Source organism: Oncorhynchus nerka, linkage group LG28, assembly GCF_034236695.1.
Source record: "Oncorhynchus nerka isolate Pitt River linkage group LG28, Oner_Uvic_2.0, whole genome shotgun sequence".
In the NCBI taxonomy this organism is placed as follows: Eukaryota; Metazoa; Chordata; class Actinopteri; order Salmoniformes; family Salmonidae; genus Oncorhynchus; species Oncorhynchus nerka.
This window is the reverse complement of record NC_088423.1, coordinates 79187785-79206487: the sequence shown is the minus strand read 5'-3', so window position 1 is coordinate 79206487 and position 18703 is coordinate 79187785. Positions and strand designations below refer to the sequence as shown.

Below are 18703 nucleotides of genomic sequence, written 5' to 3'. Positions count from 1 at the left end.
GTACCTCCCCTTCGCCAGGTGTTGTTTTGGGTCGGTTTCTGGAATCAATTCAATCGCCCTGGGGTTGCGAACAAAGAATCTGCTTCGTGAAAGTCGTATTCCTGGTCGTAATGCTGGTGCGTTACTGCCGCTCTGATATCCAATAGTTCTTCCCGGCTGTATGTAATAACATAAAATGTTCTGGACTATAACAATGTAATACTTTTTTTTTTTAATACTGCAAGTTTCCTAAGAGCGAGAAGCGACGCCATTCCATATGTGATGTACTGTGGTCTACACTACTGTATGTTTACATGGTGGCATTAATGGCATCAATCCATCAGAATCAATGATATTTTCAACCACATGGGCTAAATGAGCACACTAGGAAAAGCTAAATATGGATCAGCTTGGTCAGTCAATCCCCCCATGGTGATGGATAGCTATTGCTTTTAATAGGACTTATTTTTACTCTGCAATACAGAATCAAATGTAATCCTTTTTAGATTGAATTTTAAGGCAGAAAAACATGAACACTGTGCAAGGGGTGTGTAGACTTTCCCTAGGCACTGTAGCTAGATGTCATATGCTTCTAATTACTACCAAGTACAGCAGTCGGAGGAGGATTCAGCTGGATTCTGCACGCGCTTTCATTAGTGCATAAATTGTACATGCAAATATTATCCAGCAGAAACTTAATCAGCAGTGATGGAGTGGTGGCTGAGACCCAAGAGGCAGTTTCAGAGGGTGCCTGTGAGGGATTTGTACAAACAGAGGCTTCCTTATTTCAGGCTGAGTACTACATCGCTCAGCTTTACAACTGTGTGTGTGTGTGTGTGTCACTTTCAACAGGAAAACAATGGGAGTGTTGGCTGCTACCCAGTGTTAATTGTCTGATGTGACTGGGGGGAGGGGGGCACAGAGCAGGCACACGCATGAAAAGTCCACAAAGCTTCTACTGTGTGACACAAATGTCTGTGTGCTTTTACTGAAAATTACTGTTACGTCTCGACTTATACAGTCTATTTGCCCTGTGCTCCACTTCTAATCAGAGAGCATTTGTCTACCAAAAGGAACACGAGGTCAAGGAGACTGTGGTATTGTCTGTCCAACAACACAACGTGCTGGTCATCACAACCAACAGTAATATTTAGATTGGGTTTGTCTGAAGCGTCAGACAGAGATCAAGACATGTGACAAACCAGCGAAAGCAAAACCCTTCTGCATCTAATTCTAGTCCTATATTATTCAAGGATGTCATTAGAATGATGAAGATAAGGACAACGAAACATAATTAATTTAACTGTTGAAAGAGAGGATGGAATGAAGCAACAGAGAAAGAGGCAGGCTAATAACATTATGAAAGGTATATATGCGTCCCACTACTAGTTATACAAATAGGCTGTATTATATTTCAAAATTAAAATCACATTCGCTAGCTAAACTAGTACATTTGTAGGCCGCATGTGCTGCACCAGAATCGCATGTTCTCTCTCTGCTTTATCATGGTTTGAACTATGTCCATAATTCCAGTCCATATAATTAAGTATAATACAATGCTGTAACAGTGCACACAAGATTAGCCTACTTGAGCTAGTTTTATTTATTTACCCAAGAAAGCATATAGCTAGCTAGATCTATGGGCTTTTATGTTTTTCTGTCGTGCGTAATGTGCAGTAGCCTATATCATATACAGTGCATTCAGACCCCTTACCTTTTCCCACATTTTGTTACACTTTATTCTAAAGTGGATTAAATTCACTTTTTCCCCTTATCAATCTACACACAATACACCATAATGACAAAGTGAAAACAGTTTTTTTTTTTTAAATGTTTGCAAATGTATTAAAAAGAAAAAACAGAAATACCTTATTTACATAAGTATTCAGACTCTTTCCTGAGACTCGAAATTGAGCTCATTGGTGTACTTTAGTAGTAGTTTGCCTGATTCACGCAGTCTCCTCTGAACAGTTGATGTTGAGATTTGTCTGTTACTATGAGACCCGAAATTGAGCTCAGGTGCATCCTGTTTCCATTGATCATCCTTGAGATGTTTCTACAACGTAATTGGAGTCCACCTGTGGTAAATTCAATTGATTGGACATGATTTTGAAAGCCACACACTGGTCTATATAAGGTCCCACAGTTGACAGTGCATGTCAGAGCAAAATCCATGCCATGAGGTCGAAGGAATTGCCCATAGAGCGCCGAGACAGGATTGTGTCGAGGCACAGACCTGGGGAAGGGTACCAAAAAATGTCTGCAGCATTGAAGGTCCCCAAGAACACAGTGGTCTCCACCATTCTTAAATGGAAGATTGGAACCACCAAGACTCTTTCTAGTGCTGGCCGCCCAGAGAAACTGAACAACTGGGGGAGAAGGGCCTTGGTCAGGGAGGTGAACAAGCTCTGACAGAGCTCCAGAGTTCCTCAGTGAAGATGGGAGAACCCTCCAGAAGGACAACCATCTCTGCAGCACTCCACCAATCAGGCCTTTATGTTAGAGTGGCTGGACGGACGCCACTCCTCAGTAAAAGGCACATGGCAGCCCGCTTGGAGTTTGCCAAAAGGCACCCAAAAAAACAAGATTCTATGGCCTGATGAAACCGAGATTGAACTATTTGGCCTGAATGTCAAGCGTCACATCTGGAGGAAACCTGGCACCATCCCTATGGTGAAGCATGGTGATGGCAGCATTATACTGTGGGAATGTTTTTCAGCGGCAGGGCCTGGAAAACTAATCAAGATTGAGGGATAGATGAACAGAGCAAAGTACAGAGAGATCCTTGATGAAAACCTGCTTCAAAGCACTCAGAACCTCAGATTGGGGTGAAGGTTCACCTTCCAACAAGACAACGACCCTAAGCACACAGCCAAGACAGGAGTGGCTTCGACTGTTCTTGAGTGTCCCAGCCAGAGTCCGGACTTGAACCCGATCTAACTTCTCTGGAGAGACCTGAAAATAGCTGTACAGTGACGCTCCCCATCCAACCTGACACAGCTTGAGAGGATATGCTGAGAAGAATGGGAGAAACTTCCCAAATACAGATGTGCCAAGCTTGTAGCGTTATACCCAAGAAGACTCAAGTCTGTAATCGCTGCCAAAGGTGCTTCAACAAAATACTGAGTAAAGGGTCTGAATAGTAATGTAAATGTGATAGTTTTTTTATTTGTAATACATTTGCAAACCTGTTTTTGCTTAGTCATTATGGTATATTGTGTGAAGATTGATGAGGGAAACCGATTTACTCCATTTTAGAACAAGGCTGTAACGTAACAAAATGTGGAAAAAGTTAAGGAGTCCGAATTCTTTCCAAATTAACTGTATGTATTGGATTATGGCACAATCATTTGGGCTTGGACTCATTAAAGTTCTTCAATGTATGGCCCATCAGGCTCAGGTAGCATCAGGCCGTGAGTAGGTAGGTAACCAGTCTAAATGCCTATCGCCCTGTAGCAATCATTTATTTAGCCATAAAAGGCTTTGAAAGGCTGGTCATGGCTCACATCAACACCATCATCCCAGAATTCTGGACCCACCCCAATTCTGGACCCATGCAAAAGACTGCAGGTGTCACAGTAATTTACCGTTAACATAAACATGTTTAGCATCTCCAGGCCTTCACTTACACAAGCCGCTGATGCGCGCATTTGGAACATCTACATTTAAAAAAGTTGAATAAATCAATTGAATACACACCATCACAATAAATCCATTATTTATTTTAGGCAGGTCTAAAGAATCTTTATGATATTAATCAATTGTATTTCAGAACAGAATGAGACTGTATATGCGTATAAGTCCCATGCCATTGTATAGTAAGAAGTATAATTGAACTTAGCTGAATAACATAGAAAGGATATTTTGGTCCATTCCGGAGTGAGTGCGCATATGAAGTGGCTATGTTGAGCGTAAAATCATATGAAGCCTGTCCTATACGCTAGATTTAGAGTTATTTGTCAACTTCCGTTGTGACTGATACAAACCAAATCAAATCAAATTTTATTTGTCACATACACATGGTTAGCAGATGTTAATGTGAGTGTAGCGAAATGCTTGTGCTTCTAGTTCCGACAATGCAGTGATAACCAACATGTAATCTAACTAACAATTCCAAAACTACTGTCTTATACACAGTGTAAGGGGATAAGGAATATGTACATAAGGATATATGAATGAGTGATGGTACAGAGCAGCATACAGTAGATGGTATCGAGTACAGTATATACATATGAGATGAGTATGTAGACAAAGTAAACAAAGTGGCATAGTTAAAGTGGCTAGTGACATAAGAATGCAGTCGATGATCTAGCGTACAGTATATACATATGCATATGAGATGAATAATGTAGGGTAAGTAACATTATATAAGGTAGCATTGTTTAAAGTGGCTAGTGATATATTTACATCATTTCCCATCAATTCCCATTATTAAAGTGGCTGGAGTTGGGTCAGTGTCAATGACAGTGTGTTGGCAGCAGCCACTCAATGTTAGTGGTGGCTGTTTAACAGTCTGATGGCCTTGAGATAGAAGCTGTTTTTCAGTCTCTCGGTCCCAGCTTTGATGCACCTGTACTGACCTCGCCTTCTGGATGATAGCGGGGTGAACAGGCAGTGGTTCGGGTGGTTGATGTCCTTGATGATCTTTATGGCCTTCCTGTAACATCGGGTGGTGTAGGTGTCCTGGAGGGCAGGTAGTTTGCCCCTGGTGATGCGTTGTGCAGACCTCACTACCCTCTGGAGAGCCTTACGGTTGAGGGCGGAGCAGTTGCCGTACCAGGCGGTGATGCAGCCCGCCAGGATGCTCTCGATTGTGCATCTGTAGAAGTTTGTGAGTGCTTTTGGTGACAAGCCGAATTTCTTCAGCCTCCTGAGGTTGAAGAGGCGCTGCTGCGCCTTCTTCACGACGCTGTCAGTGTGAGTGGACCAATTCAGTTTGTCTGTGATGTGTATGCCGAGGAACTTAAAACTTGCTACCCTCTCCACTACTGTTCCATCGATGTGGATAGGGGGGTGTTCCCTCTGCTGTTTCCTGAAGTCCACAATCATCTCCTTAGTTTTGTTGACGTTGAGTGTGAGGTTATTTTCCTGACACCACACTCCGAGGGCACTCACCTCCTCCCTGTAGGCCGTCTCGTCGTTGTTGGTAATCAAGCCTACCACTGTTGTGTCGTCCGCAAACCTGATGATTGAGTTGGAGGCGTGCGTGGCCACGCAGTCGTGGGTGAACAGGGAGTACAGGAGAGGGCTCAGAACGCACCCTTGTGGGGCCCCCGTGTTGAGGATCAGCGGGGAGGAGATGTTGTTGCCTACCCTCACCACCTGGGGGCGGCCCGTCAGGAAGTCCAGTACCCAGTTGCACAGGGCGGGGTCGAGACCCAGGGTCTCGAGCTTGATGACGAGCTTGGAGGGTACTATGGTGTTGAATGCCGAGCTGTAGTCGATGAACAGCATTCTCACAACCTTAGAATGCCTTAGAAATCAAAAGATATATGGGTTGCATGATGCAACTACAGGGTATTGATGATTTAAGAAAAAAATCTTGCACTCTGTTCCTTTCCTCAGGCTGCACACACTGTTCTCTTTTCAAGAAGAGACACTGATACAGGGGAGGCAGGTACAGGTGCCTTGTGAGAATTTGTGGCAGAGTGGGTAACCCTCCTCTACCATCCGTCCTATTGGCCAACATGCATCAGTGGAGAATAAACTGGATGAGCTCCGTTGAAGACTATCCTACCAACGGGACATTAAAAACTGTAATATCTTATGTTTAACGGAGTCCTGGCTGAACGACGACATGGATAATACACAGTTGGCCGTGTTTTCCGTTCATCGTCAAGACAGAAGAGCTGCCTCTGGTAAGACATGGGGTGGCAGTTGTTGCTCAAAATGTAATATAAAGGAAGTCTCAAGGTTTTGCTCACCTGAGGTATCTCATGATAAGCTGACAACACTATTTACCAAGAGAGTTTTCATCAATATTTTTCAGAGCTATCTATTTACCACCACATACAAATGTTGGCACTAAGATCACACTCAACGAACTGTATAAGGCAATAAGCAAACAAGAAAATGCTCATCCAGAGGCAGCAATCCTAGTGGCCGGGAACTTTAATGCAGGGAAACTTAAATCCGTTTTACCTCATTTCTATGTGCAACCAGTGATGCAGTGTGGTACCAGGACAATAACCTCTCCCTCAACATGTTCAAGACAAAGGAGATGATCGTGGACTACAGGAAAAAGAAGGCTGAGCACACCCCATTCTCATTGATGGGGCTGTAGTGGAGCAGGTTGAGAGTTTAAATTTCCTTGGTGTCCACATTACTAACAAACTAGAATGGTCCAAACACCAAGACCTTCGTGAAGAGGGCAAGACAACGCCTATTCTCTCCTTGTTCGGGCGGCGTTCGATGTCACCGGCTTTCTAGCCATCACCACTCCATGTTGTCATTGTTCCATTGGTTTTGTGTGATGCGCCAGACTGGTTTTTCCCCCGGGTATTGTATTTTGACCCGTTGTATGTAATTGTCATACATTTGTATATTTGTGAGTGGTTTCGCGCTTATTGACTTTTACCTGTGGCTGGAGGATTTTTTGACACAGTTGCGTTTGTCTTTTGTGCTTTTGCCAAATAAAAGTGTGCCTGATCACAAGTCACTGCTCTCCTACACCTGACTTCGTACCAGTAGCACACAACATTGACAAGAGCATCCTGACTGGTTGCATCACCGCCTAGTATGGCAACTGCACGGCCTCCGACCGTAAGGCACTACAGAGTAGAGGTCAACCGATTATGATTTTTCAACGCCGATACAGAGTATTAGAGGACCAAAAAAAGCAGATACCGATTAAATCGGCCGATTTTTATTTATTTATTTGTAATAATGACAATTGCAACAATACTGAATGAACACTTCTATTTTAACTTAAAAACTTCTTATGGCTGCAGGGGCAGTATTGAGTAGCTTGTATGAAAGGTGCCCAGAGTAAACAGCCTGCTCCTCAGTCCCAGCTGCTAATGTATGCATATTATTATTAGTATTGGATAGAAAACATAAACATTTCTAAAACTGTTTGAATGATGTCTGTGAGTATAACAGAACTCAAATGGCAGGCAAAAACCTGAGAAGATATCCAAACAGGAAGTGAGAAATCGGAGGTTGGTCGATTTTCAACCCAGCCCTTTTTGAATTCACAGTGGGATATGGATGAAGTTGCACTTCCTAGGGCTTCCACTAGATGTCAACCCTATTTAGAAACTTGAATTAGGTTTCTACTGTGTTGTGGGGCGAATGGGAGCTGAATGAGCCAGGTGTCTGGCAGAGAGCCAAGGGCTGGTCACGCGCAATTCACATGATTTCCTACAGACAAAGGAATTATCCGGTTGGAACTTTATTGAAGATTTATGATAACACCCTAAAGATTGATTTTATATTTAGTTTGACAAGTTTCTTCAACCTGTAATATAACTTCTTGAAGTTTTCGTCCGATGTTCGGATGGACCTGCACGAGCGTTTGGATTTGTGTACTAAACGCGCTAACAAAAGTAGCTACTTGGACATAAATAAATGGACATTATCGAACAAATCAAGCATTTATTGTGGAACTAGGATTCCTGGGAGTGCATTCTAATGAAGATCATCAAAGGTAAGGGAATATTTATAACGTGATTTCTGATTTCTGTTGACTCCAACATGGCGGATAATTTTATTTATTTTCCTGAGCGCAGTCTCAGATTATTGCATGGTTTGCTTTTTCAGTAGTTTAAAAAAAATCTGACACAGCGGTTGCATTAAGGAGAGGTTTATCTATAATTCCACGTGTATAACTTGTATTATCATCTACATTTATGATGAGTATTCCTGTTGAATTGATGTGGCTATGCAAAATCACTGGATGTTTTTGGAACTAGCGCCAATGTAACCTCAGATTTTTTTATATAAATATGAACTTTATCAAACAAAACATACATGTATTGTGTAACATGAAGTTCTATGAGTGTCATCCGATGAAGATCAAAGGTTAGTGATTAATTATATCTCTATTTGTGCTTTTTGTGACTCCTCTCTTTGGCTGGAAAAATGGCTGTGCTTTTCTGTGAGTTGGTGGTCACCTAACAATCGTTTGTGGTGCTTTAGCTGTAAAGCCTATTTGAAATCGGACACTGTGGTGGGATTAACAACAAGATTACCTTTAAAACGGTATAAGATACATGTATGTTTGAAGAATTTTAATTATGAGATTTCTGTTGTTTTGAATGTGGCGCCCTGCACTTTCACTGGCCCGTTAACGGGATTGCAGCCCTAAGAAGTTATTAATATATCAATAAAATCAATTTAGCCTCAAATAAATAATGAAACATGTTCAATTTGGTTTAAGTAATGCAAAAACAAAGTGTTGGAGAAGAAAGTAAAAATGCTATATGTGCCATGTAAAAAAAGCTAATGTTTAAGTTCATTGCTCAGAACATGAGAACATATGAAAGCTGATGGTTCCTTTTAAGATGAGTCTTCAATATTCCCAGGTAAGAAGTTTTAGGTTGTAGTTATTATAGGAATTATATGACTCTCTCTCTTTACCATTTGCATTTCATATACCTTTGACTAATGGATGTTCTTATAGGCACTTTAGTATTGCCAGTGTAACAGTATAGCTTCCGTCCTTCTCCTCACCCCTACCTGGGCTCGAACCATGATCACATCGAAAACAGCCACCCTCAAAGCATCGTTATCCATTGCCCCTCAAATGCCGCGGCCTTTGCAGAGCAAGGGGAACAACTACTTCAAGGTCTCAGAGCGAGTGCCGTCACCGATTGAAACGATATTAGCGCGCACCCCGCTAACTAGCTAGCCATTTCACATCGGTTACACCAGCCTAATCTCGGGAGTTGATAGGCTTGAAGCACAACGAAGAGCTGCTGGCAAACGCACAAAAGTGCTGTTTGAACGAATGCTTATGAGCCTGCTTCTGCCTACCACCGCTCAGTCAGACTGCTCAATCAAATATCAAATCATAGACTTAATTATAACATAATAACACATAGAAATATGAGCCTTAGGTCATTAATATGGTCAAATCCGGAAACTATAATTTAGAAAACACAACGTTTATTCTTTCAGTGAAATACAGAACCGTTCAGTATTTTATCTAACGGGTGGCATCCCTAAGTCTACATATTGCTGTTACATTGTACAACCTTCAATGTTATGTCATAATTATGGACAATTCTGGCAAATGAATTATGGTCTTTGTTAGGAATAAATGGTCTTCACACAGTTCGCAAAGAGCCAGGCAGCCCAAACTGCTGCATATACCCTGACTCTGCTTGCACTGAACGCAAGAGGAGTGACAATTTCCCCAGTTAAAAGAAAGTCATTTGTGTATTGATTTGAAAAGAAAGGCATTGATGTTTATGGTGAGGTACACATTGGTGCAACAGTGCTTTTTTTGCGAATTCGCTTGTTAAATCATCACCCGTTTGGAGAAGTAAGCTGTGATTCGATGAGAAATTAACAGGCACCGCATCGATTATATGCAACGCAGGACACGCTAGATAAACTAGTAATATCATCAACCATGTGTAGTTAAACTAGTGATTATGTTATGGTTGATTGTTTTTTATAAGATAAGTTTAATTCTAGCTAGCAACTTACCTTGGCTTCTTGCTGCACTCGCGTAACAGGTAGTCAGCCTGCCACGCAGGCTCCTCGTGGAGTGCAATGCAAGGCGGGTGGTTAGAGCGTTGAACTGGTAACCGGAAGGTTGCAAGATCAAATCCCCGAGCTGACACTGTAAAAATCTGTTGTTCTGCCCCTGAACAAGGCAGTTAACCCACCATTCCTAGGCTGTCATTGAAAATAAGAATGTGTTCTTAACCGACTTGCCCAGTTAAATAAATAAAAAATATTTTATTTATTTCACCTTTATTTAACCAGGTAGGCTAGTTGAGAACAAGTTCTCATTTACAACTGTGACCTGGCCAAGATAAAGCATAGCAGTGTGAACAGATAACAACACAGAGTTACACATGGAGTAAACAATAAACAAGTCAATAACCAAGTAGAAGGTAAACATTTTTTTTTTTTTTTTTTAATCTGCCACAATCGGTGTCCAAAAATGCAGATTGAAAACTTGAATTCGGCCCTAATTAATCGGCCATTCCGATTAATCGGTCGACCTCTACTACAGAGGGTAGTGCGTATGGCCAAGTACATCACTGGGGCCAAGCTTCCTGCCATCCAGGACCTCTATACCAGGCAGTGTCAGAGGAAGGCCCTAAAAATTGCCAAAGATTCCAGCCACCCTAGTCATAGACTGTTCTTTCTGCTACCGCACGGCAAGCGGTACCGGAGCGCCAAGTCTAGGTCCAAGAGGCTTCTAAACAGCTTCTACCCCCAAGCCATAAGACTTCTGAACATCTAATCAAATGGCTACCCTGACTATTTGCATTTACCCTTTTTATTTGACTCTCTTACACTGGCTCTATGCACACTTAATGGACTCTACACCCCCCCCCCCCCCTCCCACACACACACACACTACACAGACACCCAAACACACACACTACATACACTCACACACAATTTACATTGACACCCCCTCCCTCCCTTTTGTACACTGCAGCTACTCACTGTTTATCATCTATGCATAGTCACTTCACTCCCACCTACATGTACAAATGACCTCAACTAACCTGTACCCCTGCATACTGACTCGGTACCGGTGCCCCCGGTATATAGCCTTATTGTTATTCTTATTGTGTTACATTTTTTTTTTTGTCTACTTGGTAAATATTTTCTTAACTCTTCTTGAACTGCACTGTTGGTTAAGGGCTTGTAGTACACGTAAGCATTTCACGGTAAAGTCTACATTTGTTGTATTCGGCGCATGAGACAAATAAAGTTTGATTGATTTGACACACTCTTCACATACGCTGCTGCTACACAGTTTATTGCCTAGTCATCTTTACCTCTACCTAGATATTACCTCAACTACCTCGTACCCCTGCACATTGACTCAGTACCAGTACTTATATATAGTCTTGTTATTTTATTGTGATACAATTTCCTATTTAATTTTTTGCAAATTTGTCTTACTTTTAACTCTGCATTGTTGGGAAAAGGCTTGTAAATAAGCATTTTACAGTAAAGTCTACACCTGTTGTATTCAGAGTATGTGACAAATAAAATGTGATTTGATGTCGCTGCACCAAATGTCAAGGCTGGCATTATTGCTTCCCACCACTACACAAACTATACTGTGGTCTGTAGTATGTTTCATGGAGCCATTAATCCATCAGAATCAATGGTGTTTTCAACCACATGGGATAAATCAGCACACTAGGAAAAGCTCAAATCGGTTTGTCTATTTTTGAATGGAGGGTCATGTAGAACCTAAGCAACCGTTTCAACAATGAAGGATCAGCTTGGTCAGTCAATCCCACCCAATGGTGATGGATGGCTATTGCTTTTTATAGACTTATTTTTACTCTGCAACACAGATCAATGCAATGGTAACACTAATAACATCCTTCCTATCTCCCTCTTCCCTAGATAGAACTGGGCTGGGGTTGTGCTCACCTGCACAACCCCCCTTCTATTCATATGCAAAAAATGCTTCAGGATAATGCATCTATAGCAATGTGTTCCATGGTTGTTACAGCAGGTCAACCCCCCCCCCCCCAGAGACAGAGAGACAGAGACAGAGAGACAGAGAGACAGAGAGACAGAGAGACAGAGAGACAGAGAGACAGAGAGACAGAGAGACAGAGAGACAGAGAGACAGAGAGACAGAGAGACAGAGAGACAGAGAGAGAGAGAGAGACAGAGACAGAGAGACAGAGAGAGAGAGACAGAGACAGAGATAGAGAGACAGAGATAGAGAGACAGAGATAGAGAGACAGAGACAGAGAGACAGAGAGAGAGAGAGAGAGAGAGAGAGAGATACAGAGAGAGATACAGAGAGAGATACAGAGAGAGAGACAGAGAGAGATACAGAGAGAGATACAGAGAGAGATACAGAGAAAGATACAGAGAGAGATACAGAGAGAGATACAGAGAGAGATACAGAGAGAGATACAGAGAGAGAGACAGAGAGAGAGAGAGAGAGACAGAGAGAGATACAGAGAGAGATACAGAGAGAGATACAGAGAAAGAGATAAAGCGAGCACCCACACTTCACTCTTCTTTGTTGATAAATCCCCCCCACAGAGCAGGCTTTTACTGGGGCTTTGCATGAGACCATAACAGATGTACTGGCACAATGTGTGGGTGATACTGTAGATGAACAGAGTCCTACAGCTAAGAATATTCCTCCATCATCAGAGTAATGCCAATACGACCCCATCACCTGCAGAATACATGTAGAAAATCTATCAATTACTGTAGCCAACCACATCTCCCTGTACTAACACTGATCAGCATGTTGCAGCGCGTGGTGTGAGTGTGTCGGACAGGAAGGCCCCTGTGCTCTCTCAGCCACTAAGCAGCATGGGAGCAGGAAGCCCAACCAGCAGGCTAGGCCTGAACGACAGTGTGTTTAGCAGGCCTGCGTGGGCAGAGTGGAGACATGAAGCGAAGAGAGGCTCACTTTTATTAGAGGACGTTAATCTAGTTTTGCAGTCATGATTACCAGTCGGAACTTGGACCCGCAGACTACACACACACACACACACACACACACATAAAACGCGCACACCCACACCAGACACCCTATATCAACACAGCCCCCCTACCTCATCTCTCAGTGCCAAACAGAAACATGCATAAAACATGATTTGGATTAGGAAATGTCAGGCTGGATGAAACAGTGTCCCGATGTCCCAGTGAGGCTGGAGATGGACTGCCTCTACTCCCAACAGTTCCTTGGATAATTCCAGGGATACTTACTGCAACAGGATAAATAATAACAGGGATATACAGAGAAAACCAAGGATGTGGAGCAAACAACAGGTATTGTTGGATGGCAGGTGCAAATGTTTGATTCCTCAATTTGTTGGATTCTGCAGCTTCGCTGAAGCAGGTACAAAGGGTGGATTCTCAGGGTTCATTTCTGGGTTGTGTTTGACACTAGTTTGAGTAGATCAAGCAGTCTGTAGTTTCAGAGACAAGGTACAGCTAGTTCTCTTATCACCAGCCACCACCTCAGCCACTCACGGGGTGCATCTCACACGCAGACAGACAGATTGCTGCTCCAGATCACACTCACACCCCACACCTTGCAGACAGACAGATGGGGGTGTAAAAACGAGAGTGCCATCTTGACAAGTGGAATCCAGTATCTCTGCCCTATGTCTATCTTTAGAGGGCATTACGTGAACATCTCACACTTTCTCAGCTGATGCAGACATTTCCATTCCCATTGTTTCATCGTCGTGGTTTCCAATTTCCCTATAATCTTTCTCCAGAACTGAACCAGTCTACATCACATTCTAAATGGGAAATCTACTAAAGTCTGGGGAACCAACAGGGAAGAAACACCACAAATGACATGGATGTCGACTGACCACCATCTTCTTTCTCAGATGGGAGAGAAACAGGCAAAAGTCTACAAAAGAGTGAACGGTACATCTTCAACTTGGTGAATAAAATGTTTGATACATTTATTTCTGTTGTAACTGTTAATTTGTTTTATCTCATGTCAACACTCCCTTGCTGAACATTTATTCAGATATTTATGTAAACAAAACTCATATTTCATTATTTTATAAAGTCCTAACTTCCCGTTGGAGAGGATTACGCACAAGATGCTTTTTCCTAGTTATGTGGCAGCAGTTTCCATGGTAGCAAACAATGTTGCATGGTTGTTAAGGCAATGTCATTAAATATGAGACACCCATAGATAATATGAAGATAAATACTTAATTCTACTCTCACAGACTATCAAATCGTGACCGTCTTACATTAGGCCAAATGACGCTCTCTATTTAGTAAGACTGAAGGAATAGTGTGAGTACGTGTGAAATGTATGTTGTTAGTCATAATGTTCTTCTTTTCATCATTATGAATTCCAGTGCTGTTAGAAATGTAGAAATTATACAAATGTGAGGCATATTTCCATTAAGGTAAAACATCAGTTCAGAAAACCTGCCTGCAGCAAAACCTCTCCACACCTCTACCACCATCTAGTGAAAAACTACAGCGGCAACTCCAACAGAAAAGGACAGACCCTAGGAGATTCTCAATTTGGTTTTCCTAACTCATCCGTCCTTCTGCTCTTTTTGAAAAAGGTCAAAGGTAATCGAGGAGAGGAGGAAACGTGGAAACAAATGCACCTGCAGGAAATGAGACTCCTCCACCCGCGCGTAATCATGCAAATGAAGGGGTGGAATCTAACAATAAATGTGTAAAGTAATAAAAAAATATGTTTAGCTAGTTGTGCAAGATATTTTATAGATAAAATTGTTATGCTACTTATCATGTTAAATGTTTGTATACTTTCTCCTTTGAGAAAACAACAGCTGATTTAAAGGGGGTGTGGCTAATTATAAAAGACTTCCGCGCTACCTGCCATGAGGATACTCTTGTGCATCCTCTGACGAAGTAGATAATGGAGGAGGGGAGCAGCCTCCTTCAGTCGCCTACCAACGAATTAACACTCTCTTCGACCACTTATTGATTTCCGAGTCAAGGAGGGGAGAGGACGGAGGAGGCGAGGAGTGGACGGTATTTTGTCCAAATGTGAATCTCCCCCTGGCTGTGTGTCTGTCCTTCGCTCCATGATCATGCAATCATCCCATACATCATTTAATTCAAAGGCAGTAAATGAACTGACGTCGTCTTTTCTCCATGTCTTTAGACAGCTTAGCTGCGCTCGGTTGCTCGTGACCATGGCAACCACAGACTACCCTGACACCTAGTGGTAGTCCGCCCAAAACAGATACTGCACCAAGCAATATGTCAACCGCAATACTGCACACATCACATAATACCATAACCTAAGTTATTCATTACATCATGTTATGATGTGACTGGAATTAAGTGAATGTAATGGTATCAAACAGAAGGAAACCATGTGTTTGATGTTGACACTATTCCATTCATTCCGTTCTGTCCTCCCCTATTAAGGTGCCACCAGCCGCCTGTGATAGAGACTGACATACAAGCAAATATCTCGTAGGCTACTTTGCTACAATTTATGATGATGAACTGAGGGAAAGATAAGGGTAAGATTATTTTCTTGACTACTAGCAGGTGATCATAAACTAAACTCACTCAGGTTCATACAATAGAGTATAAGTCATAATTGACATTTCTGTTAAGAATATCCTCCTACCCATGATACTGTAGATAACAAATTTACTCAGCATTCTACCCTGACACAGTGGTAGTTTATGGCCGCTATACTACCAAATTAAACTTGCACATGTGCTTATTCCCTTCGGCCACAGGAGGGAACACAAACACCAGGAAGTTAGAGAATCATGTGATCCACTCCAGACATTGTTCCATCATCACATGGTGGTGCTGTTCAGCATCATACTGTATATGACCAGAGATGTACTGTAGTACTCCCTCGATCACTTGGTATGGACTATTCTGATTTAGTCACCACAACATCTTGAAAATATGATGCTTTTAAAGTCATTGAGCTTTTGAAAAACAACATCCTTCACCAGAATCTGAGAGACTTTCACCACCATTTCAAGGGATGTTTGTTTCAATGATCTCAGAAAAGAAGTGCTGATCTGGGTTGACCACATAACCTTTTTTATTGTGATCTAAAAAGCAAAACTGATATAAATCAGCACTCGTCACTCTGAGACACTTGATACATACGGTCTCTGTCTTTTAGAAGTGTTCTGTACAAAAGTCCATTCGCCTGCTCTGACCAGGGTGACATAACATATACTGTCTGGTGGAGGATGATGACTATGCAACATCATGAGTCTATCACTGTACTCTTTAGAATTCCCTCCCTCTACCCTCTAAGTTAATCAGTTCCTTTCAATGTAATCATCTGTCTCAATGATTACACAAATGCCTGTTTACATGTGATTATATAAGGCCACAAGACAGTATGCATGGACATGCTTGGACTGATTACATTTTAGCAGATGTTCTTATCCAGAGCAACTTACAGTCATTGCATTCAACTGAGGTAGTAGGTATGATAAACACATATCACAACCATTTCAAGTAAAACCGTCCTCAAAAACAGCAGCTATCACATCTTCCACACAGCCATTTCAGATGAAGAATAAGTGATGTATTTTACTTTCAATGTTGTGAAGTAATGCATCTATAAACCAACCACCTTTGGAACAGGAAAGTCCTCTGTGATAAGTAATCATGGCCATTATCAAAATAGGGGATTTTAAATATTACTGGTTGTCACTTCAGATCTTCGGCTCTCTCGCACTGCCATATTAATTATTAATAGTAAATGCAGCATGAAATCCTGCTGCTAATAGATTCCATACACAGCATGCAGACAGAGGTATAGAGTATCAGAAACAGTAAGAGAGAGACCAAGAGAGAGAGAGGAAGAGAACGAGGAGAGGGCTTAGCAAGTTTACACATTGTCTGCTCTCCTCTTGAAAAAGACGGGGAAAGTAATTATGCAGCACATACAATTTAATGTCAGTGGATCCTCCTGTCAATTTCCCTATTCCACTATCACTGTTCACCATAGCAACAGGCTCCATGGGTAGAAGGAGGAGGTGGTGGAGGAGATGAAGGAGTAATATGGAGTCGGAGAGATGATATTGACTACCCAGGGTTAGGGTTCGAGAGGCCTACCACCCAGGGTTAGGGTTAGAGAGGTCTACCATCCAGGGTTAGGGTTAGAGAGGTCTACCACCCAGGGTTAGGGTTCGAGAGGCCTACCACCCAGAGTTAGGGTTAGAGAGGTCTACCATCCAGGGTTAGAGTTTGAGAGGTCTACCATCCAGGGTTTAGGGTTAGAGAGGTCTACCATCCAGGGTTAGAGAGGTCTACCACCCAGGGTTAGGGTTCGAGAGGCCTACCACCCAGGGTTAGGGTTCGAGAGGTCTACCATCCAGGGTTAGAGAGGTCTACCATGCAGGGTTAGGGTTAAAGAGGTCTACCATCCAGGGTTAGGGTTAGAGAGGTCTACCATCCAGGGTTAGGGTTAGAGAGGTCTACCATCCAGGGTTAGGGTTAGAGAGGTCTACCACCCAGGGTTAGGGTTAGAGAGGTCTACCACCCAGGGTTAGGGTTCGAGAGGCCTACCACCCAGGGTTAGGGTTAGAGAGGTCTACCATCCAGGGTTAGGGTTCGAGAGGTCTACCATCCAGGGTTAGAGTTCGAGAGGTCTACCATCCAGGGTTAGAGAGGTCTACCATCCAGGGTTAGGGTTAAAGAGGTCTACCATCCAGGGTTAGGGTTAAAGAGGTCTACCATGCAGGGTTAGGGTTAAAGAGGTCTACCATCCAGGGTTAGGGTTCGAGAGGTCTACCATCCAGGGTTAGGGTTTGAGAGGTCAACCATCCAGGGTTAGAGAGGTCTACCATGCAGGGTTAGGGTTAAAGAGGTCTACCATCCAGGGTTCGACAGGTCTACCATCCAGGGTTAGGGTTAAAGAGGTCTACCATCCAGGGTTAGGGTTAAAGAGGTCTACCATGCAGGGTTAGGGTTAAAGAGGTCTACCATGCAGGGTTAGGGTTAAAGAGGTCTACCATGCAGGGTTAGGGTTAAAGAGGTCTACCATGCAGGGTTAGGGTTAAAGAGGTCTACCATGCAGGGTTAGGGTTAAAGAAGTCTACCATCCAGGGTTAGGGTACGAGAGGTCTACCATGCAGGGTTAGGGTTAAAGAGGTCTACCATGCAGGGTTAGGGTTAAAGAGGTCTACCATCCAGGGTTAGGGTTAAAGAGGTCTACCATGCAGGGTTAGGGTTAAAGAGGTCTACCATGCAGGGTTAGGGTTAAAGAGGTCTACCATCCAGGGTTAGGGTAAAAGAGGTCTACCATCCAGGGTTAAAGAGGTCTACCATCCAGGGTTAGGGTTAAAGAGGTCTACCATCCAGGGTTAGGGTACGAGAGGTCTACTATCCAGGGTTAGGATTAAAGAGGCCTACAGTTCAGCAACAGGGTCTGAATTGGTGTATGTCTGCTCCTGTGCCCCTGAAATCTCTCATGAGGAATACCTGATAACTGATTATGTGTGGTAGGCTGGTAGCACGTAGCTGTGTGTGTGTGTGTGCATGCATTTGTGTGTGTGTGTGTGTGTGTGTGTGTGTGCATGCATGCATTTGTGTGTGTGTGTGTGTCAGGCAGCGTCTGTCAGGTACAGCAGGCAGTACCACTAACTCACCCTCTCACTCATCTTCAGTCAGATAGGGTAAATAGAGCACATCACATGCTGTGTTATTGGGAGATTAAAGGAGAGCAACAGATGGCTGCTTTGTGATGCTTCAGAGGCAGAAGAAGATAAGATTGGGTCTCAGCTCTACTGAGGTGAGAGTTCTGTTGTTCTCTGTTCATCTACACTGGCTGCACATATCTGGAGTTCTCGACTGTTGCACTGTGGAACCAGTGACTGTAGTGTTGTCACAGTGGGGAAAGAACCTTTTATACAAACACGCTTTCTCACTCACACTCACATAAATGACAGACAATGCAGAAGAAAAGATCCTAGGTCCACTGAGAAATCTGCTTCACTCTATTTCCTAACATTACTCATGCCAGACTGTGAAGTCTACCACTAACGTTGTTATAGAGGATATGAGGAAACCTTCTATTAAATAAGGAGATATTATTTGA

At 42.8% G+C, this 18703-nt stretch overlaps 1 protein-coding gene across 1 annotated transcript in view; it reads right to left on the bottom strand.

Moving 5' to 3' along the window:
• The window catches only part of LOC115112447 (tubby protein homolog), a 107506-nt gene that overhangs the window by 71502 nt on the left and 17301 nt on the right, over positions 1-18703 (bottom strand). The gene's annotated exons all lie outside the window — the stretch shown is intronic.